Here is a 24228-nt window from a genome sequence, read left to right on the forward strand (position 1 = left end):
TGGTCGGCATTTGGATGGGTGACCGTACAGACCGCCATGCGCTGTTGCCATTTCTCGGTGTCCACTCAGCCTCGTGATGCGAATTGAGGATCTACTCGGCCGAATAGTAGCGGCTTCGGTCAATAATACCATCATAACGACCGGGTGAGGGGGCGTGCTGATCCCACGCCCCTCCTATCGGATGGTCCCGGTAGGCCACTAGTGTCCTGAAGACAGAGTACATGTACGGTTATATTTAGCGACGGAGCACACTTTCATTTGGATGGGTTCGTCAACAAGCGAAATTGGAGCATTTGTGAGACTGAGAATGCACATTTCGCGATCGAGAAGTCTCTCCAGCCTCACCGGGTGACTGTGTGGTGTGCAATGTCCAGTCACGGAATAATCGGTGCAATACTCCTTGATGGCACGGTGACTACTGAAACGTACGTAAATGATATGGAAGATGATTTCATCCCCATTGCCCAAAGTGATCCCGATTTTGACAAGGTGAAGTTAATGCAAGACGGAGCTCGACCCTATCGAATAAGGAGAGTGATGTCCTGAAGGAGCACTGAGGACCGCATTCTGACTCTGAGGTACCCAGAGGCCACTGGCATGGACCACGATTGGCCCCCATATTCTCCGGATCTGAACACATGCGGCTCCTTTTTTTGGAGCTGTGTTAAAGACAAGTTGTACAGGAATAACCCCAAAACCACAGCTAAGCTACAAACAGCCATTCAGGAGGTCATCGACAGCATCGCTGTTCCGATACTTTAGCGGGTTATGCAGAATTTCACTATTCATCTGCGCCACATTATCGCCAAAGATGGCAGGCGTATTGAACATGTCATAACGTAAATCCGAATATCTGTAGTGATGTTTACTTTTGAATAAAGTGTGCGCACGCCGCGGTTTGTAATTCAAGTGGTTCAAATGGCTCTGAGCACTATGGGACTTAACATCTGAGGTCATCAGTCCCCTAGAACTTAGAACTACTTAAACCTAACTAACATAAGGACTTCACACACATCCTGCCCGAGGCAGGATTCGAACCTGCGACCGAAGCAGTCGCGTGGTTCCGGACTGAAGCGCCTAGAACGGCTCGGCCACCGCGGCTGGCTGGCTTGTAATTACTTTAGGTTTTTTTCATATAGTTCAATAATTGTCACCATGTATCTACTTCATATAGTCCTACTTACCAATATCGTGCTTTGACTTAGTTTAATGTGCACCTACCACGAGACGCATCAATTCCGAACGGTAGACATAAATACAGAAGAGTACAACGGAAATTGATGTTTTAGCAAAAACATAGTGAGCTTATTGCAAATATATGTGGCCAGGTCCTCTTGCTGAACTCAAAACTTGGCCAGGGTGGTAGCAGTATGGTGTTCACTCCGGAAAACAAGATCGGTGGTAACGGCTCACATTCCAGTATTCTAGAAAAAGGAGCCCTGTCGTTCGCTTTTTATGGGGAGGGGGGGGGGGCGGGGTTTGGGAGGGGGCGAGGGGTTGTCCTCAATCTTCTGACTGGTTTGATGCGGCCGGTCACGAATTTGTTGAGTGTATTCCAATCTCTGTCTTGCCCTGCAGTTTTTACCCGTTAAGCAGCCTATGGTCCCACGGAAGCTATTCCCTGATGTATGAAGACATGTCATATCAATCTGTCCCGTCGTCTTGTGAGTGTTTTCTTCATCTTCCTTTCGTCGCCGATTCTACAGAGCACCTCCTCAGTCAACCTAATTTCCAACATCTTTCCAGAGAAACACATTTCAAATGTTTCGATTATCTTCTGGGGCTCCGCAGTCAATGATTCACTACCATACAATGCTGTGTTCCAAACGAACATTCTCCGAAATTTCTTCTTCAAATGATGGTCCACGTTTAACTCTTAGGAAAATACCTTACCCGTTTCGAAGTCCCCAATTTTGATAAGTTTATCGCTTAACTCATTTCTGCTCCTTCTCATTACTCTCGTCTTTCTTCAGTTTCCTCTAAATTCATAACCTGTTGTCATTAGACTACCCATTCCATGCAACAGGTCATGGAAATATTCTTCACTTTCACTGAGGATAGCAATGTCGTCAGGGAATCTTATCATTATTGTCCTTTTTCTATGAATTTCATCCCACTCTTGAACCTTATGCTTTCACGATTAATTTTGTTCCCGCTCTGGAACCTTATCTTTTATTACCGTACTTGCTTCTTGGATGTAGACTGAACATTAGGAGCGAAAGACTTCAGCTCTCACTCAGAACTACAGAGGAAACTGTGGGTCAAATTGGACAGAGCTCGCGCTGAGCATGGTCGATGCCCCGACTCACTTTACAGGCGGGGTACTACAGAGTCTCCGGTTTTTGACTTTGGGTTCCGAACCACACAATCAAGCACATTAGAGATGTGTGCCCAGGGTAGTTGGAACGACGTCTTGAAAGTTGACGACACAGCTCTTATATAGATGAGGAACTTAGGTATTGACATTTACTTTAGTATTATATCTAGTTTTGTCTTTCTTTATTTTTGTTATATACTTGTACTAGTATATCTCCACTTTTAAACTACATGTAAGCCATACGAATAAATTTAAAAAAATAAACCACTAAGTAGTTGGTGTTCCGGAAACCTCCAGACATATCGGCGGATATTTATTTATTTATTTATTTATTGCCAAATTATAGACCTGTTACCTGATGTTCAAAACAGGTCGTACATCTTACAATTTTCGTTTTCCATCTTTTTACAGATTTCTTTTCTTTTGTTTTATCCACAACATTTACAAAGAATTATACTTTTCAAAATAACAATAACTTAAAGTTGAAAAATATATAAAATTTTGTTGTTTTAAAGAAGAATATAAAAAGAAGATAGGATAGAAGAGAGATTTGTTAGTACCATCACCGGATGTGACTGACGGTGAATACCTCGGAATGGTTTCTTCGAGCCGTTGACCGCCAGTCACACACGCACACACACACACACACACACACACACACACACACACACACACACGCACACACACACACACGCACACACACACACACACAAATGGTTATTAGTAGAGAAATAATGTTGCCTATCCTATTTATTACTAACCCTATGTATCAACTACTGTAGGTGCCCATCCATGGACAGTATTTGGTGTTTTCTTGGCTAGATCGCCAGCACTTTTGCTTATTTACTGTCACATCTCAGCTCCCTCCTACTGTTCCTCCTCATTGTCACTATTTTCGCTGTCACTGTGGGTATCGCTGTCCATCCCCTGAAGATGGTTGTTACGCTGTACATAGGCATGTCTGTAATGTCGTGTCCGCATGTACTGTTCATCTGTTGTTTTTGAAATACTGTTTGTCAGTGTATTTAATTGTGCCATTATTCTTCGTCTCTTACTGCTGTGTATATATCTATGTCTGTATCTGTGTAGTCTAAGTGCAGTGTATGTCTATTGTTCGCGTATTGCCCGCAGAAAAAGACAGTGTGTTCTGGGGAACCTTCTTCCCCGCATGTGCATGTAGGTGTCTTCCTCAGACTCACGCGGTTTAAGTGCGTGGGATAAGATCCGTGTCCGGTTAAGAAATGTCCATACCGCGGCTGGGATCGATATGTCTTATTCTCAACCGCTCCCTTATGTCAGGGAGGAAGTCGTGCAGTCTATGTCCCTTATCACTTACATCCCACTCACCTTGCCATGTATCCAAACGCCAACTTTTAAGGTGACGTATCGTCTCTATCGGCACACCAGTTATTGTGTGTATCTTATCTACTCTCCCCATCTTTAACCAGTACCTTGCAGCTCTGTACTTGATCGTGATATCTATGGGGCATATTCCGAGCACCACACACAGTGCATCCGCTGAGGTGGTACCGAAGGCTCCAGATAGCCTAAGTAGGATACTTCTCTGCCCTCGACTGACGGATGCTTTGTTGGTGACCACGTTCAGTCTATGTGCCCACGTGCTAGCTGCGAAGCTGAGTACTGATTCGAAGAGCGCACAGTGGTATGTACGTGTGACAGGTAGAGGTAGTCTGTACTGTTTTGAATCTAGCCTCACCAGTTTGTGTAGTATTTTTTTCTGCTTTGTCTGTTGTTAGCCTTAGGGATTGCGAAGCAACTCAAATCGCTTGATACGGGCAAGTCTCCAGGTCCAGGTTGTATACCGATTAGGTTCCTATCAGATTAAACTGATACAATAGCTCCCTACTTAGCAATCATATACAACTGCTCGCTCACCTATAGATCTGTACCTACAGATTGGAAAATTGAGCAGGTCGCACCAGTGTTTAAGAAGGGTACTAGGAGTAATCCATCGAACTACAGACCTATATCATTGACGTCGGTTTGCAGTAGGGTTTTGGAGCATATACTGTATTCAAACATTATGAATCACCTCGAGGGGAACGATCTATTGATACGTAATCAGCATGGTTTCAGAAAACATCGTTCTTGTGCAACGCAGCTAGCTCTTTATTCGCACGAAGTAATGGCCGCTATCGACAGGGGATCTCAAGTGGATTCCGTATTTCTAGATTTCCGGAAAGCTTTTGACACCGTTCCTCACAAGCGACTTCTAATCAAGCTGCGGGCCTATGGGGTATCGTCTCAGTTGTGCGACTGGATTCGCGATTTCCTGTCAGGAAGGTCGCAGTTCGTTGTAATAGACGGCAAATCATCGAGTAAAACTGAAGTGATATCAGGTGTTTCCCAGGGAAGCGTCCTGGGGCCTCTGCTGTTCCTGATCTATATAAATGACCTGGGTGACAATCTGAGCAGTTCTCTTAGGTTGTTCGCAGATGATGCTGTAATTTACCGTCTAGTAAGGTCATCCGTAGACCAGTATCAATTCCAAAGCGATTTAGAAAAGATTGCTGTATGGTGTGTCAGGTGGCAGTTGACGCTAAATAACGATAAGTGTGAGTTGATCCACATGAGTTCCAAAAGAAATCCGTTGGAATTCGATCACTCGATAAATAGTACAATTCTCAAGGCTGTCAATTCAGTTGGAAAGACCACATAGATAATATTGTGGGGAAAGCGAGCCAAAGGTTGCGTTTCATTGGCAGGACACTTAGAAGATGCAACAAGTCCACTAAAGAGACAGCTTACACTACACTCGTTCGTCCTCTGTTAGAATATTGCTTCGCGGTGTCGGATCATTACCAGGTGGGATTGAGAGAGGACATCGAAAGGGTGCAAAATAGGGCAGCTCGTTTTGTATTATCACGTAATAGGGGAGAGAGTGTGGCAGATATGATACGCGAGTTGGGATGGAAGTCATTAAAGCAAAGACGTTTTTCGTCGCGGCGAGATCTATTTACGAAATTTCAGTCACCAACTTTCTCTTCCGAATGCGAAAATATTTTGTTGAGCCCAACCTACATAGGTAGGAATGATCATCAAAATAAAATAAGAAAAATCAGAGCTCGAACAGAAAGTTTTAGGTGTTCGTTTTTCCCGCGCGCTGTTCTGGAGTGGAGTGGTAAAGAGATAGTATGATTGTGGTTCTGCCAAGCACTTAAATGTGAATTGCAGAGTAATCATGTAGACGTAGATGTAGATGTAGATGTAGATGTGTTCGTCGAAATTCAATTTTTGATCTATGTGTACCCTAAGATAGCGCGTAATGTGTGGTCGTTTGATCGGCGGATATCCGCGTCGGCACAGCCATTTATCCGCGACGTCATTTCTGGTGCTGGCTGTTCAGCGGCCGCTCGCTGACGCATACGGCGGCGTGAGCCGTTCGGTGAGGCAGGGCCAGGGCAAGGCAGGGCGGAGTCAGCGACCTGGAGACGAAACGTGGCCCTCCCCGCAGGGGCCTCCGTGTGGAGGCGAAGGGCAGGCCAGCCACGGCCACGGCGGGTCCAGACACGTCTCAGCCGGCGCACACCTCTACGGGTGGTCCACCGAGACCGCTCGCTGCCGCCACGCGTTGCCACGGAGCGGGTCCGCTACGCGCCGTAATTATTACGCGGTCGGAGAACGAAACGTATCCCCTCCACCTGTAATGCTTCTGGCTTTACAGCCATCATATTCAGGTACGAGAAGCTCTTCTTAGGGCAGTTTAGAAGACAGCACTGGCAAGATGACGTAACGTGGTGTGAGGTACCGATGACAGATGTTTTGGTTCAAATGGCTCTGAGCACTATGGGACTTAATTGCTGACTTAGAACTATTTAAACCAAACTAACCTAAGGACATCACACACATCCATGCCCGAGGCAGGATTCGAACCTGCGGCCGCAGCGGTCGCGCGGTTCCATACTCTGGCGCCTAGAACCGCGCGGCCACTCCGGCCGGCCTGATGTTATGTTTGGTACTCGTATAGTGAGAAAGACCGCCTAAATTGTGGTCCTTCTCCGCGGGTGGCTGCTATGATTGGTAGTCGCACGACAAAATGTCAGTCTTTTGTTATTAATATGAGACGAACGCCGGCCAGTGTGGCCGAGCGGTTCTAGGCGCTTCAGTCCGGACCGCCCTGCTGCTACGGTCGCAGGTTCGAATCCTGCCTCGGGCATGGATGTGTGTGATGTCCTTAGGTTAGTTAGGTTTAAGTAGCTCTAACTTCTAGGAGACTGATGACCTCAGATGTCAAGTCCCATAGTGCTCAGAGCCATTTTAACAGTTTTATTAGACGAACTAAACAGCGTATTTATTTGAATTTCAAAATGAATCATCTCTTAATAGCGTGTTATCATTCCATTATTTCACAAGTATAAATAACCAGCCGAATAATAAACAACTGCTAAACGAAAAGGCAGACGAAGCACCTCGGTGATCTTCGGATCGCGCCTGACTTGGATGGTGGGCGAAGAGGCTCGACTGTAAGATCAGAGCTGGTTCGGCTGCATCCGAGGACAGACATGTTGTCTGCCGCGGTATCAGTTAAGACTTAATTTAGAATGGAAACTGCCTATTGGCTTCTGTTTCGGGCTCTTCGGCTGACGTTCATCTAATGATTTTACTTGACGTTTCGCCAGCACGCGTGGCTGGCATTGCCAAAACTTCACCCACCATTGCCGGTGGGGAACTGGACTTTGACAATGCCAGCCACTCGTGCTGGCGAAACGTCAGTAAAATCATTAGACGAGCGTCGATCGAAGAATCCGAGACAGAATCCGATAGACAGTTTGTTAACAAGTGGTCACGAAAGCCTTATCAATTTTTAATTTACAATGTCTAGTTTGTAAATATTAGAGCTGTAATTGTAGAAGTATGCAGTTCATTAATTTGTTGAAGAACAGAAATTATTTGTGACCCAAAAGTGGAATGTAATTGTGAAGCTTCTCGTGTTCTGCCAATAAAAAGCGAGTGGAATCCCGTATAAACAAACTGATTGTTACATTCCTGATTGGAAATTTAATTGTTTACAAAATAACAGTTCCTCGCTAAGAGTTTCTTACAGCCTCAAAATAACGGATTGATGACCTACGTGCTGTTTTCTGCTCAGGGGACAACAACTGCAGGAGACTGCAGATTGGTGAACATTTATTAGAAATTATGCATTCCACTCAGGGCGGATCGAACAGAACAGACACCTCGTGTGTACTGCATCTTAGTACAAATGAGATCAGTGACACGTCGTCTGTGATAACGCAGGGGATGTATAAAGGAGAGAAATAATGTCGAGGGAAGGGGTTTATCATACACACACGTATGTATATGACCCTCTCTCTCTCTCTCTCTCTCTCTCTCTCTCTCTCTCTCTCTCTCTCACCCAGTCTCTACATTTTCCAACTTGCCATACGCCTTATATACGAGTAGGAAGCTAACCATTTTTGTTTAGATCCACGATGTGGTGAATTAGTTAGTAACTATCAGTAACACCCACCCCAGATTCTTCAGCTTTTCATCGATCTCAGTGTTTATATCTCATGACCTATGTGTTGTACACAGATACAATTTTGTAGGCACATTCGGTGGTTTATGTCGATACTATATGGCAAATGGGTTGCGATTAGAGTTAGTAATAACGTAGAAATGCAATAAAAATTCAAGCCTGATGCTCAAGTTTTACTGCATCAAAAGCGAAAATGTAGAAAGTGAAAAAAGTTTCCTTTCATTATTCTGTGGAGTGTGTCAGCGAGACAAAGTTTCGAAATGGTTTGAAATTATGAGCAGAGTTCGTTGGAAGCCGCAAAGCGCTTTCATTCTCAAATCCTGGACGGATATAGTCTGGGAAGTTGCGGGCCGTGAGCTACACTCCCTGAAAGATATGTATACCGTTTCACTTATTGTGTTAAACCGTTAACATAAGATTATACCGTTTAACGAGTAGATTATGAGAGCACTTTTAAATTCGGTCAATAATTGTGTGAAATACCGAAAATCAGATTTGTGTGGCCCCTCGACGGTATTTGATAGGCAACCTGCTGCTGGAACGGGTGACCGTTTTGAACCATTTAGTGACGTAGATTCTTGTTGCACTTCTCATTTGGACCTTGGTTGTGTGGCTCATCTCTGTGGGTAAGTAGCTAATTACAAATTCAAGCGTCTCCGGAAAAAACCTCAGTCGGTGCTCTTCGTTCGTCTGTTCCCTCATCCGTATCTCTGGAAATGGTCTGCTGACGAGAAAAGTGCCCAGTTGCACTGTGGTTCGGTGTCCAAGTTGAACTGGCTAAGCCAGCTGAGAGATCGGAGACGGTTAAAGCAATACTACCTCCAGTACGTAGTAAAGCACTGCGGCAAACAGGTGGATGAAAGCTTTACTTTACTGCCAGACTGCATTAAAAAGTTCTTGATGTCTGACCACTGTACCGGTATAAATATATACACCCTCGATAACTCCAGCTTCCCACCCATTCATGTAAATCGACAGCCATCTTTGGATGTCTGGACAGTAACACAGGCGTTCACTGACACCCAAATGTAATCAAGATTCGATTACTTGGTGTAGAAATACTTAGAGGCAGGCGACCATTCATACTTGGCACAACTCTGAAATATAGAAAATTTACAGAGAATGTGTATGGTATATAAACTATCACGCTGCTACCACGTGTAACTCGGGTACGAGTCGTGAGATCAAGGTAAGGTAAGAGATAATTCGACAAGTACAGAGGCATATACACTCCTGGAAATTGAAATAGGAACACCGTGAATTCATTGTCCCAGGAAGGGGAAACTTTATTGACACATTCCTGGGGTCAGATACATCACATGATCACACTGACAGAACCACAGCCACATAGACACAGGCAACAGAGCATGCACAATGTCGGCACTAGTACAGTGTATATCCACCTTTCGCAGCAATGCAGGCTGCTATTCTCCCATGGAGACGATCGTAGAGATGCTGGATGTAGTCCTGTGGAACGGCTTGCCATGCCATTTCCACCTGGCGCCTCAGTTGGACCAGCGTTCGTGCTGGACGTGCAGACCGCGTGAGACGACGCTTCATCCAGTCCCAAACATGCTCAATGGGGGACAGATCCGGAGATCTTGCTCGCCAGGGTAGTTGACTTACACCTTCTAGAGCACGTTGGGTGGCACGGGATACATGCGGACGTGCATTGTCCTGTTGGAACAGCAAGTTCCCTTGCCGGTCTAGGAATGGTAGAACGATGGGTTCGATGACGGTTTGGATGTACCGTGCACTATTCAGTGTCCCCTCGACGATCACCAGTGGTGTACGGCCAGTGTAGGAGATCGCTCCCCACACCATGATGCTGGGTGTTGGCACTGTGTGCCTCGGTCGTATGCAGTCCTGATTGTGGCGCTCACCTGCACGACGCGAAACACGCATACGACCATCATTGGCACCAAGGCAGAAGCGACTCTCATCGCTGAAGACGACACGTCTCCATTGGTCCCTCCATTCACGCCTGTCGCGACACCACTGGAGGCGGGCTGCACGATGTTGGGGCGTGAGCGGAAGACGGCCTAACGGTGTGCGGGACCGTAGCCCAGCTTCATGGAGACGGTTGCGAATGGTCCTCGCCGATACCCCAGGAGCAACAGTGTCCCTGATTTGCTGGGAAGTGGCGGTGCGGTCCCCTACGGCACTGCGTAGGATCCTACGGTCTTGGCGTGCATCCGTGCGTCGCTGCGGTCCGGTCCCAGGTCGACGGGCACGTGCACCTTCCGCCGACCACTGGCGACAACATCGATGTACTGTGGAGACCTCACGCCCCACGTGTCGAGCAATTCGGCGGTACGTCCACCCGACCTCCCGCATGCCCACTATACGCCCTCGCTCAAAGTCCGTCAACTGCACATACGGTTCACGTCCACGCTGTCGCGGGATGCTACCAGTGTTAAAAACTGCGATGGAGCTCCGTATGCCACGGCAAACTGGCTGACACTGACGGCAGCGGTGCACAAATGCTGCGCAGCTAGCGCCATTCGACGGCCAACACCACGGTTCCTGGTGTGTCCGCTGTGCCGTGCGTGTGATCATTGGTTGTACAGCCCTCTCGCAGTGTCCGGAGCAAGTATGGTGGGTCTGACACACCGGTGTCAATGTGTTCTTTTTTCCATTTCCAGGAGTGTAGATCGATAGTGCCAGACTCAGGGAATCAGCCTAGAGGGAGTTTATGCGGGAATCCTGCACAGCAGCTCATGGCAAGGTCCTAGTGGGGGTGGTTAGCCGTTGAATTCCTCTAACCTGTTACAAAGTGTCGAGTGTGTATCTGCGTCGTGTGAATGACTGCGATGAGTGTGTGTAATGCTGGATTTGTGTTGTGATGAATGAAGGGATGTGAGAGAGTGAAACCCGGTGTTGCACATAGCCTTTTCATCTTTAAGCACCAAGGGTGCCAACGAGCTTAACGTCCCCATCCCACGGACGGATCACTATCAATCTGGACATTAGCGCAAAGACTGGTGATCAGAAACGTTCGCTTCCGCCTATTCTCCCACTGTCGGCCAAATACTGGCAGTGAAAATTTTATTCACCACCAGCATTCCAACCGGCTTAACTCCAAGTCGAACGCCATCCTACAGCCGTGCGGGATTAGCCGAGAGGTCTGGGTCGCTGCAGTCATAGATTGTGCGGCTGGTCCCGGCGGAGGTTCGGGTCCTCCCTCGGGCATGGGTGTGTGTCTTTGTCCTTAGGATAATTCAGGTTAAGTAGTGTGTAAGCTTAGGGACTGATGACCTTAGTAGTTAAGTCCCATAAGATTTCACACACATTTGAACATTTTTTGCCACCGTACAGGTGCGCGATAGCTACTAGGACTTCATAGTTTTAAAAATATCGGTAATCCGATATATCGATGTTTAAAAAAATATCATTATCTGACCACGAAATATCGACAAAAGTTATCGATATGCAGCCATTAATGGTATCGACGTAACGGCCAAAAAAGTGTCGGCTGAACATTGAAAATATATTGCCAGTTTTAGAGCTGTATGTTTAAGTGTCGATTTATTATTAGATATTCTGTTCATGAACAAGCTAGCAGCCTGCTTATCCCCCTTACAGAAAGAACTGAAAGGAAACGATGCACGTTCACGCCGAGCGATAAACACTTTGCTAACAACGTTAACTGCATGGAAGTGGCAAGTAAAATATGACCGGTAGGTTCGTCGTTCGGTTTCGTCATATCGTCTTTGTCTGGAACACTTCATGTCGAGTTCCCTGCTGTTTCATTTCTGCAATCGCCAACGACCTAGCAGTTTTAATGTCAAAATTGCGTGGTGGAGTTAAACGTTGCAGTTTCTAGAATGAGATTTTCACTCTGCAGTGGAGTGTGCGCTGATATGAAACTTCCTGGCAGATTAAAACTGTGTGCCGGACCGAGACTCGAACTCGGGACCTTTGCCTTTCGCGGGCAAGTGCTCTACCAACTGAGCTACGCAAACACGATTGACGCCCCATCCTCACGGCTTTACTTCTGCCAGTATCTCATCTCCTACCTTCCAAACTTAACAGAAGCTCTCCTGCGAACCTTGCAGAACTAGCACTCCTGAAAGAAAGGATATTGCGGAGACATGGCTTAGCCACAGCCTGGGGGATGTTTCCAGAATGAGATTTTCACTCAGCAGCGGAGAGGTCCCGGCTCACAGTTTTAATCTGCCAGGAAGTGTCGTTGCAGTTTCTGTTGGTAGCGCCGAGCGCCAATTACTTGATGATGATGATGATGATGATGATGTTTGGTTTGTGGAGCGCTCAACTGCGCGGTTATCAGCGCCCGTACAAATTCCCAACCTTTGCTCAGTCCAAACTCGCTCAAATCATGAATGACGATGAAATGATGAGGACAACACAAACACCCAGTAATCTCGAGGCAGGTGAAAATCCCCGACCTCGCCGGGAATCGAACCCGGGTTCCCGTGCTCGGGAAGCGAGAACGTGACCCCGAGGCCACGCGCTGCGGACCCCAATTACTTGAGCATTTTTCCTCACACGTCTCCGCCAACCGCAAAGACCGATCTTGTCATTTCGATTTTTGTTCATCATTTTCAGCAACTGTTTGTGAAGAACGCCTATGTGAAGAAATAGCACACTAGGTGCGTTAAAAATCGCTGGTTCCTCAGATCGGACGTCTTATTATTCCCTTCACACCGCTACTCTCCAGTGCAATCGAACTTCTTCTTTGTGCCACCTATACGTGTTTCACACAGTCAAAGAGAAAGAGTGGACGTGGTGAAAGCTCAAAAAGAAGGAAGGCGGAATGAGATTTTCACTCTGCAGCCGAGTGTGCGCTGATATGAAACTTCCTGGCAGATTAAAACTGTGTGGTAGAGCACTTGCCCGTAGAAAGGCAAAGGTCCCGAGTTCGAGTCTCGGTCCGGCACACAGTTTTAATCTGCCAAGAAGTTTCATATCAGCGCACACTCCGCTGCAGAGTAAAAATCTCATTCTGGCAACATCCCCCAGGATGTGGCTAAGCCATATCTCCGCAATATCCTTTCTTTCACGAGTGCTTGTTCTGCAAGGTTCTCAGGAGAGCTTCTGTGAAGTTTGGAAGGCATGAGTCGAGGTACAGGCAGCTGTGAGGACGGGGCGTGAGTCGTGCTTGGTTAGCTCAGATGGTAGACCACTGACCCGCGAAAGGCAAACATCCCGAGTTCGAGTCTCGGTCCGGCACACAGTTTTAATCTGCCAGGAAGTTTCAGAAGGAAGACTCCTTCACACAGTGAAAGTAAAATTATGTTCTAGGGCAATTAAAAAAACTTTAAATATTTATCGAAAATTGCGAAAAAATATAATATAAAATGAAAAATATCGATAATTAATCAACAGCCCTATTAGTGACCTCGGTTACGGAGGCTGGTTAGGAGGCGTAGATATTTTTTCCCCCTCTGTCAATACGTTAACGGAATAGGGAAGAAAACAGATAATACTGACACGATGAACCCTCCACCATGCACTGTACAGCGGCTTGTAGAGTACATCTGTAGCGAGACAGCCCACTCCATCTGGTCTGTAACCTATGAATATTGTCGCGGCGCACGTGGGGCGGTCACGGCACTGTACGAGAGGCACTCTAGAGGAATCGAGGGCGAAGAAAGCTTTCCTTTTGGCGTGGCAGAAGAGCCACTGGCCCGGCTGCTCTTCTGTCTGGCGGCTGTGGCTGCAGCTGCGGTCACGGAGCCAGACGCGTGTAACGGGACGTGCAACCTGAGTCACGCCAGCCAGCCTCTCTCCACACAACACTCCACTCCCATTCACAACGGGGCTCGCCTCCCAGACACTACGCCAGAGCTGTGCTGGTCTGTTTGGGTGTTCTTACAACACTCAGTACGGACACCGCCAACAAGTGGCGGGATGGAAACTCGTTGTAGAATGGTGCAGGATCAGGGTTTAACGTCCTGTCGACGATAGGTTCATTAGAAACTTAAAAAGCTCGACATGCGGGAAAGATAGTAGAAAAACTGCCGCTTATATGTAGAAGAAACCATGCTGGTATTTGCCGTTAGCGATTTAGGGGAAATTAAATCCTCATGGCCGCGTGCGCATTAGAATCGCCGTCCAGTCGACGAAGTCCAGTGTGCCAAATATGGCACTTTTCGATCGACAACTCGGCTAAAAGGCATGCGAAGTCGCAGACCATTTAAGTACTCTAAAATGCATGTGTAGGCAACCGATCACCACATGATAACTGTGGCGTCACCGCCAGACACCACACTTGCTAGATGGTAGCTTTTAAATCGGCCGCGGTCCGCTAGTATACGACGGACCAGCGTGTCGCCACTGTCAGTAATTGCAGACCGAGCGCCACCACACGGCAGGTCTGGTGAGACGTACTAGCACTCGCCCCAGTTGTATAGCCGACGTTGCTAACCATGGTTCACTGAGACTTACGCTCTCATTTGCTGAGACGATAGTTAGCATAGCCTTCAGCTACATTTGCTACGACCTAGCAAGGCGCCGTATTCAATTGCTATAATACTTCTGTATCATCAAGAGCGATGTTCTACAAATGTGGATTAAAGTTAAGTATTCCAGAAGCTACGTACTTTTCTTTGTAGCATTCATTACGTATCCTGTTTCAGACCTCACGCCCGCCTGCTTGAATTTAACGCGTGCATTTCGGCCTTCTCTAGCTATACAACAATAACCCACCCATTGTTGTCAGTCGCAGTCCCTATCTCAGGGTTTTGGAACTTTTATAATTCCTTGTGAGTGCTACAGCTGTTATATTCTCCATACATACCGTGTTAACATGTGTTACGGAATACCGACGCTGTGGTATGGACAAATCAGCAGATGCCAAACACTGCCTCACAAGCAAACATAGAATTTTTTTGACCAAACGAAATTCCTGTCCGAGTACTGAGATACGAGACGAGATTATGCAACAATTAGTTACTCCGCGACAGTAGCTGGTACATTAGGAAGTGGGCGCTCATTGCTGAGCAGCTGCAAAAAAATACAGTTGCTTAAAAAAGTATCAGTACACTGCAGCTGAGTGTGCGCTGATATGAAATTTCCTCGCAGATTAAAACTGTGTGCCGGACCGAGATTCGAACCATGGGACCTTTGCCTTTCGCCGGCAAGTGCTCTACCATCTGAGCTACCCAAGCACGACTCACGCCCGGCCTCACAGCTTTATTCCTGCTGTGAGGACGGGGTATGAGTCGTGCTTGGATAGCTCAGATGGTAGAGCACTTGCCGGTGAAAGGCAAAGGTCCCATGGTTCGAGTCTCGGTCCGGCACACAGTTTTAATCTGCCAGGAAGTTTCATATCAGTACACTGTTGTTCATTGGAACTAAATATCACAAATGAGATATTATTTCTTAAACTAACGGTATGGTATTTCCTTCCTAATCTACGTATATAATAAGACTAAAGAAATTAGCCTTCTACAAAAAGTATACAAAAATTCTGTACGACCTGGTTTCACAAAGTGGGGGGGGGGGGGGGGGGGAACAAAGAAAATTAAAATGTACATACATATAAAGTATTCATAGAAACAAAGAAAATTACAATGTACCTAAAAACAATGTCACCACTTTGCAGGCATTCCTCTTTGTGTATCACTTCTGTTAACCTCTTTGGCATGGAATGAATCAGTATTTTAGTAGTCTCTGACGTAATATTTTCCATTCTTGTTGTAGACATTTTTTCAGAGCAGTCTCACTTCGGATTTCTTGTTTTCTGGCCACACTTTCAAGCGTACTCCAAACGAGTTCAGTTGGATTAAGGTCTTCACTCTTGAAACTAGAAAACTTGGGGAGTATGGTGCAACAACTACAGACGAACAATTTCCGCTGTATATTGTTGGAAGTAGTAATTTGTGCCTAAGCCCAAGCTCCCAAGCTATTAACACTTTATTGCATTTTTTCCTTTAGGATATTTAAAATCTAAAATATTAGCACGTTACCATCGACACAACAACTTGCCCAACACTAGATAAAGCTTTAGTGTCTGGCTGTCTTCACATCAAAGTTACGCCATCACTTACAAGTATGTTAAAATTACTTTCACCTCTGTGAACAGTACCTTGTCCCGAAACTTGTGTTCTTGCTTATATGCTCTCGAAAATCTCTATTTCTCGTTCTTCTTACTGGTGAATGGTTTTCTTCTAGATACACTAGCTCCATAACCTGCACTACTTTAGCGAACGGTATTCGGTATGATTCCGTTTCAGAATTGACCATTAAAATGCGCATACAATGCATACACCGTAAATTTATGAACTTTTAGACCATCCTTATTAATGTATTTCGTTCTCTTTGCGTTTACTTCTGTAGTCGCCCTCAGCTTCCACTGTTAATGAAGAGTATTTGCACCTCCAAATCGCGATATTATGGACTGAGAAGCTGCCCAGGCTTCTTCCAATAATATCAGCCACACTATGTAATGAAAAGTATCCGGACATCCTCAGAAACACACGTTTTTCATATTAGGTGCATTGTGCTGCCATCTACTGCCAGGTACTCCATATCAGCGACCTCGGTAGTCATTATACACTCCTGGAAATTGAAATAAGAACACCGTGAATTCATTGTCCCAGGAAGGGGAAACTTTATTGACACATTTCTGGGGTCAGATACATCACATGATCACACTGACAGAACCACAGGCACATAGACACAGGCAACAGAGCATGCACAATGTCGGCACTAGTACAGTGTATATCCACCTTTCGCAGCAATGCAGGCTGCTATTCTCCCATGGAGACGATCGTAGAGATGCTGGATGTAGTCCTGTGGAACGGCTTGCCATGCCATTTCCACCTGGCGCCTCAGTTGGACCAGCGTTCGTGCTGGACGTGCAGACCGCGTGAGGCGATACTTCATCCAGTCCCAAACATGCTCAATGGGGGACAGATCCGGAGATCTTGCTGGCCAGGGTAGTTGACTTACACCTTCTAGAGCACGTTGGGTGGCACGGGGTACATGCGGACGTGCATTGTCCTGTTGGAACAGCAAGTTCCCTTGCCGGTCTAGGAATGGTAGAACGATGGGTTCGATGACGGTTTGGATGTACCGTGCACTATTCAGTGTCCCCTCGACGATCACCAGTGGTGTACGGTCAGTGTAGGAGATCGCTCCCCACACCATGATGCCGGGTGTTGGCCCTGTGTGCCTCGGTCGTATGCAGTCCTGATTGTGGCGCTCACCTGCACGGCGCCAAACACGCATACGACCATCATTGGCACCAAGGCAGAAGCGACTCTCATCGCTGAAGATGACACGTCTCCATTCGTCCCTCCATTCACGCCTGTCGCGACACCACTGGAGCCGGGCTGCACGATGTTGGGGCGTGAGCGGAAGACGGCCTAACGGTGTGCGGGACCGTAGCCCAGCTTCATGGAGACGGTTGCGAATGGTCCTCGCCGATACCCCAGGAGCAACAGTGCCCCTGATTTGCTGGGAAGTGGCGGTGCGGTCCCCTACGGCACTGCGTAGGATCCTACGGTCTTGGCGTGCATCCGTGCGTCGCTGCGGTCCGGTCCCAGGTCGACGGGCACGTGCACCTTCCGCCGACCACTGGCGACAACATCGATGTACTGTGGAGACCTCACGCCCCACGTGTTGAGCAATTCGGCGGTACGTCCACCCAGCCTCCCGCATGCCCACTATACGCCCTCGCTCAAAGTCCGTCAACTGCACATACGGTTCACGTCCACGCTGTCGCGGCATGCTACCAGTGTTAAAGACTGCGATGGAGCTCCGTATGCCACGGAAAACTGGCTGCCACTGACGGCGGCGGTGCACAAATGCTGCGCAGCTAGCGCCATTCGACGGCCAACACCGCGGTTCCTGGTGTGTCCGCTGTGCCGTGCGTGTGATCATTGGTTGTACAGCCCTCTCGCAGTGTCCGGAGCAAGTATGGTGGGTCTGACACACCGGTGTCAATGTGTTCTTTTTTCCATTTCCAGGAGTGTACATGGTGAGAGAGCAGAATGGGGCACTCCGCGGAACTCGCGGACTTCGAAGGTGGTCACTTGTGTAATAGGTATGTACGCGAGATTTCCACGCTCCTGAACATCCCTAGGTCCACTGTTTCCGATGTGATAGTGAAGTGGAAAAGTGAATGGTCACTTACAGCACAAAAGCGTACAGTCCGACCTCGTCTGTTGACTGATAGAGACCGCCAGCAGTTGAAGAGGGTCGTAATGTGTAATAAGCAGACATGTATCTAGATCATCACACAGGAATTCCAAACTGCATAAGGATCCACTTCAAGTACTATGAAAGTTAGGCGGGAGGTGAGAAAACTTGGATTTCATGGTCGAGTGGCTGCTCGTAAGTCACACATCACGCCGGTAAATGTCAAACGACGCCTCGCTTGGTGTAAGGAGCTTAAACACTGGACGATAGAACAGTGGAAAAACGTTGTGTGGAGTGACGAATGATGGTATACAATGTGGCGATCCGATGGCAGGATGTGGGTACGGCGAATGCCCGGTGAACGTCATCTGCCAGCGTCTGTAGTGCCAACAGAAAAATTCGGTGGCGCTGGTGTTATGGTGTGGTCGTGGTTTTCATTGAGGGGGCTTGCCCCCCTTGTTGTTTTGTGTGGCACTATCACTGCACAGGCCTACATTGATGTTTTAAGCACTTTCTTGCTCCCCACTGTTGAAGAGCAATTCGGGGATAACCACTGCATCTTTCAACGATCGTGCACCTGTTCATAACGCACGGCCTGTGGCGAAGTGGTTACACGACAATAATATCCCTGTAATGGCCTGCAAAGAGTCCTGATCTGAATCCTACAGAACACCTTTGGGGTGTTTTGGACCGCCGACTTCGTGCCAGGCCTCACCGACCGACATCGATACCTCTCTTCAGTGCAGCACTCCGTGAAGAATGGGCTGCCATTCCCCAAGAAACCTTCCAGCACCTAACTGAACGTATCCCTGTGAGAGTGGAAGCTGTCATCAAGACTAAGGGCGGGCCAACATCGTATTGAATTCCAGCATTACCGATGGAAGACGCCACGAACTTGTCAGTCATTTTCAGCCAGGTGTCCTGATACTTTTGATCACATAATGTATTTCTGAAAACGATTTTCCCTTTTGATGTTGCGAGATAATTGTTTGCCTTTCATCCACAGTTGTTTCCTTTCGTTTGACGCCTATTTTGCTGTTGCTCGTCATTTATCGCGTAGGAGAACGAACATGCACGAGGTGTAGCCTACTCGCAGTTTACCACTAAAGGCGTTCCTTGCTGCAAGCGCCTCGTTAGTCGTTTCTATGTTTACACTTCTAAGAGTGTACGAATACTTTTTTGTCCACTGTGTCAGGTCAGCTGGCATTGAGTTTTTATTTACTTTCTGCAGAAGGCTGATGTTGTTCACCCTTTTATATGTACATACTAGGAAGGAAACGCCATAGTTAATTAAGCATTCAGTTCCCTGTAACCACAGAGAAATCTTTATACATTAGGTTCTTTACATTATTTATAGGAAAAGCATTAACAACTGCATAACAATAAGAGTGTAACAATGAGAAATCTTTGCTTTTAGATTCAGAAGCATCCGACCCACCTTACATTTCAAGGCGGTGGGTTACTCTGTACTATTAATGAAAAGAAATGAAACGATGTTAGTTTACCAAATAACATCTCTAGTTGCGTTCTTTAGATCTAATAAATATAGTTTATGTTCATGAAAAACACTGTATGAACCTTTTCCCCATGACTATATGTCGGCTCTTTTTTTTACTTTGCAACGACAATGGTGACTCACTAGTAACCCTCCACGTAGACATTCTCACAATCCTTGTACGAACATCTGAATTCTTTCGTATTCTTATCGCGTCATAACGACGGTCAACGGCTGCTTGTTACGTACACCACGCCGGCACAGCTTCATTTGAAGTACCAACACAGTATCAGGTACAATAATCAAGCGCCGGCCGCGGTGGTCTAGCGGTTCTAGGCGCTCAGTCCGGAACTGCGCAACTGCTACGGTCGCAGGTTCGAACCCTGCCTCGGGCATGGATGTATGTGATGTCCTTGGGTTAGTTAGGTTTAAGTAGTTCTAAGTTCTAGGCGACTGATGACCTCAGAAGTCAGGTCGCATAGTGCGCAGAGTCATTTGAACCATTTAATCAAGCCCAGACGAAGGAGGAGGGAGACATCGAAAGCTCCGCACAGCTTTCAGACCCGACGAGGCAAGGAAATTTTATCCAAGAACGTCGTTGCAAGAAACTACGTTCCCACCAAAAGGAACAAGACTGTAGGTCACGTGGCGTACACGGCATTAACCTTCGCTTCCGAACTGCCTACCAAACACGGACGCCCACTCGCGTAGATTAAAGCCGCGATTCGTGGGGTTTTCCGCTTGCCGTTACCTTCGCGCTTCTTAAGCTTTCCACGGGAGCATAATAAAAGAAGGATGTTCTTCACACGACGTAAAATTTAACAGCTCTCAGGTGCGGAGAATGTGCAACATCGGACGGTCTCGGATTGTGCAACCAACGTCAGAAATAGTTACTGTGATCTTAGCGTCACGTACTGTAACTAGGACTATTGAGAAAGTGATAATGTTAAGCAGCAACGTATACGAAAACACGCAAGGCAGCGTGAACTGTGTTGCAGCCTTCAGAAAACATTCTGTTCAGTGTCTGGCTTAGTTGCCGACCATACCTGTCGATAGTCGACTGAGTGCTACTAACCAAAATTTGGCGATTTTCTATTTTATTCCATTCTCATACGGAGCCACAGTAACATTTCTGTATATATGTTTCGTTATGCTCCCCAATCTCTCAATCTCATGATTTCGAGATACACGATGCAGACATCACAATAAATCACCTTTCTGAATTTACTCTTGCGGCGCCCTTCGTAGGTTTTACATTTAAATTCGCTGAGCATATCTGTAACATGGCGTTGTGGTTTATACCAACCCAGCAGCGTGTCTGTTGCCATGCCCATCTGACAAGGGTCCAAACAAAAAAATGGTTCAAATGGCTCTGAGCACTATGGGACTTAACATCTGAGGTTATGAGTCCCCTAGAACTTAGAACTACTTAAACATAACTAACCTAAGGACATCACACACATCCATGCCCGAGGCAGGATTCGAACCTGCGACCGTAGCGGTCGAGCGGTTCCACACTGAAGCGCCTTTAACCGCGTGGCCACACTGGCCGGCGGGTCCAAACACTGAAACGATACAGTAGAATTGGCAGCGGCAGCATCCGCGATGTGGTTCTCTCTATAGTTGCAACACAATTTCGGAGAAGCATTCTAACCAACTTCAGTCTGACATCCACCTTTGCTTCTACTAACATCGCGTGTTCTCATTTCGAATTGCTTTCCATTGTTAACTCAAAATTTATTAAACGATGCGACACATTCCAGACGTTTTAGGGGGTAAAACTGTTATCCGATATTATCTAGTTCTTCTTTTCTTGTTATGGGTATTACCTTGTTTTTCTTCACATTTAGAGCGAGCTACTATTGGCTCTGAGCACTATGGGACTTAACATCTGAGGTCATCAGTCCACTAGAACTTAGTACTACTTAAACCTAACTAACCTAAGGACATCACACACATCCATGCCCGAGGCAGGATTCGAACCTGCGACCGTAGCAGTCGCAAGGTTCCGGACTGAAGCGCCTAGAATCGCTTGGCCACCGCGAACGGCGAGCTACTATTCACTGCACTAAGTGGTAATGCTGTTTAATCGTTCTGCGTCCCGTTACGTTCATCTAGCAATGATATTTTCTGAAGGCGACAGCAAAATCTGTTCAAATTGCGGTCGCAGCTGTGACATCAGCTACGCATCTTGACAAAACTAGCGGTCGTGTTGCGCTGCCTTTGGGCACGCACTATGAGATCCCTATTTAGCACCACACTTCTAAAATGCTGCAGAGACACCATGAGATGAGCTGCGACGCAGCTAATGTGCGTGGGGATGGCTGACGGGTTTAGGTAAACGAATCATTAGCCGTCTGAACAGCGCACCTCTTCCCCAAGGAAGAGGCACGACCTCCATGAGGTTCCATGAGGCTTGAGATAAGATCATAGTGGTCTGTTTATGAAATGGCTTACAGAACGATGATGAGGTCCACCTTTGTCACAGAACTCTTTGAAATCTAGAGAGCTAACAATGGTGCAGTTTGATGCGGATCTTAATGCAGGATATCACGAAAAGCGACACTCGAGGAAGTGCGTGTGGTGAGACTTATTTTCCACGATTTTTGTTAGCCAAGAAGCTACGAAAGACAGGAAGATTTTGTAGCTGATCATCGCATGGTGGGAAGACTGGCACTATACCTTCATCGTAAATAAAAGTAATACTACACCTGCAATTGGACGAAAAGCTCCGATATTGTGTGATCACTCTACTCCTAACCATGAACAACGATAACAGGCAAGTATCCAGCAAGAAATGTCCGGTACAATTTGAGATGGAGCAAACACACTAATGTTATTGTCGTGTATCCACTCCGCCACAAGCCATGTGCTATGAACAGGTGCTCGACCGTATTGAAAGATGCAACCGCCATCCCCGAATTGCTCTTCAACTGTGGGAAGCAAGAAGGTTCTTAAAACTTCAGTGTAGCCCAGTGCTGTGATAGTGCCACGCAAAAGAACTCCATGAGAAACACGACCACACCATAACACCACCGTCTCCGAATTTTACTGTTGGTACTACGGTGGATGACGTTCACCGGGCATTCGCCATACCCACACTCTGCCATCGGATCGCCACATTCCGTACCGTGATCGTCAATCCGTGCAACGTTCTTCCACTGTACAATAGTCCAATGTTTTCGCTCCTTACACCAAACGAGGTGTCGTTCGTCATTTACTGCCGTGATGTGTGGCTTATGAGCAGCCGCTCGACCACGAAATCCAAGTTTTCTCACCACCCGCCTAACAGTCATAGCACTTGCAGTGGATCTTGATGCAGTTTGGAATTCCTGTGTGATGGGCTGGATAGATGTCTGCCTATTACACATTACGACCCTCTTCAACTGAAGGCGGTCTCTATCAGTCAACAGACGAGGTCGGCCTGTACGCTTTTGTGCTGTGCGTATCCCTTCACGTTTCCACTTCACTATCACATCGGAAACATGGACCTTGCGATGTTTAGGAGTGTGGAAATCTCGCGTGCAGATGTATGACACAACTGACACCCAATCACCTGACCTCGTTCGAAGTCCGTGAGTTCTGCGGAGCTCCCCATTATGCTCTCTCACGAGGTCTAATGACTTCTGAAGTCGCTGACGTGGAGTACCTGGCAGTAGGTCGGAGCACAAAGCACCTAATATGAAAAACGTATGCTTTTGGGTGTGTGCGGACAATTTTGATCACGTAATGTATCAAGGGACACGTGCGTCCCAATGGTAGCGAAAGGGTTAAATCTGTGACGAAGCAGTATGTAGGTAACGCTGTGTTCCGACCCCGGGTACGCTCGCTGTGCTGTGCCGTGTCGGGCCGGCAGTCGGAATCAGATAACGCAGCTCTGGTAGGCGTTCACGGCCTGTGGCTGTGGCTGTGGAGTCGCACGCCGCAGCCGTGGCGCCCACCGCCTGCCTCCCTGGGAGGGCCCTGGAAACGGAACAGGCGGGATCTGATAGCGGCCGGGTCGCTTCTTTCATCGCCGCCCCCCCCCCACCCCCCTCGCCGGCTGCTCTGCCAGCGCCGTAGCCGGACAATGGCCGAGCCCGGTTTGCGCAGGTGGGCGCACAATAGGCGGCGGGAATATTCGCCGGGACTGCGATAGCGAGTGAATTGTCGCCGCTGCCTCAGGAGCAACTGTAGAGCAGCAAAAACAGCGCAGCGAAGCTGTAAGCGACAGTGTCTCGGTGATAAGGACATTTTATTCATCAGAAACGCTCCGTTTATTGACAAAAACTTCTCCGAAATAGAAGGAAAAAGTATGCGAAGGACACACTACCAATTCAAGCTTCTCCTCTAATTTATGCATTGAACACCTACAACGGGCTGACAAGAGCTCATAGGATATCTCCTAATATCGTGTCGGAACTCCTGTTGTAGGGCGTAGTGCAGAAGCTTGACGTGGCACGCAGCAAGTCGTTGGAACCCCCTGCAGAAATACTGACCCATGCTGCCTCTATAGCCGTCAATAATTGCGAAAATGTTGCCTTTGCAGGATTTTGTGCACGAACTGATTTCTTAATTATGTCCCACCCCCACGGGATTCATGTCGTGCGATATGGGTGGCCAAATCATTCGCTCGAATTGTCCACAATGTTCTTCAAACCGATAAGGAACCATTGTGGCCAGGTGACATGACCATCTATAAAAGTTCCATCGTTGTTTGGGAACATAAGGTCCATGAATGGCTGCAGATGGTCTACCAGTAGCCGAACATAAGCCTGATCGGTTCAGCTGGACGGTATGACCCAGTCCATTCCACGTACATACAGC

The 24228-nt window shown here is 47.3% G+C and overlaps 1 protein-coding gene and 1 long non-coding RNA gene across 2 annotated transcripts in view; one reads left to right on the top strand and one right to left on the bottom strand.

Moving 5' to 3' along the window:
- Positions 1-24228, top strand: part of LOC126191371 (whirlin-like) — a 580516-nt gene that overhangs the window by 91797 nt on the left and 464491 nt on the right. The window lies entirely within an intron of this gene.
- LOC126191372 (uncharacterized) overlaps positions 1-24228 on the bottom strand; it is a 162508-nt gene that overhangs the window by 597 nt on the left and 137683 nt on the right. The window lies entirely within an intron of this gene.

This window comes from Schistocerca cancellata, chromosome 6 (genome assembly GCF_023864275.1).
Source record: "Schistocerca cancellata isolate TAMUIC-IGC-003103 chromosome 6, iqSchCanc2.1, whole genome shotgun sequence".
Taxonomy (NCBI): domain Eukaryota; kingdom Metazoa; phylum Arthropoda; class Insecta; order Orthoptera; family Acrididae; genus Schistocerca; species Schistocerca cancellata.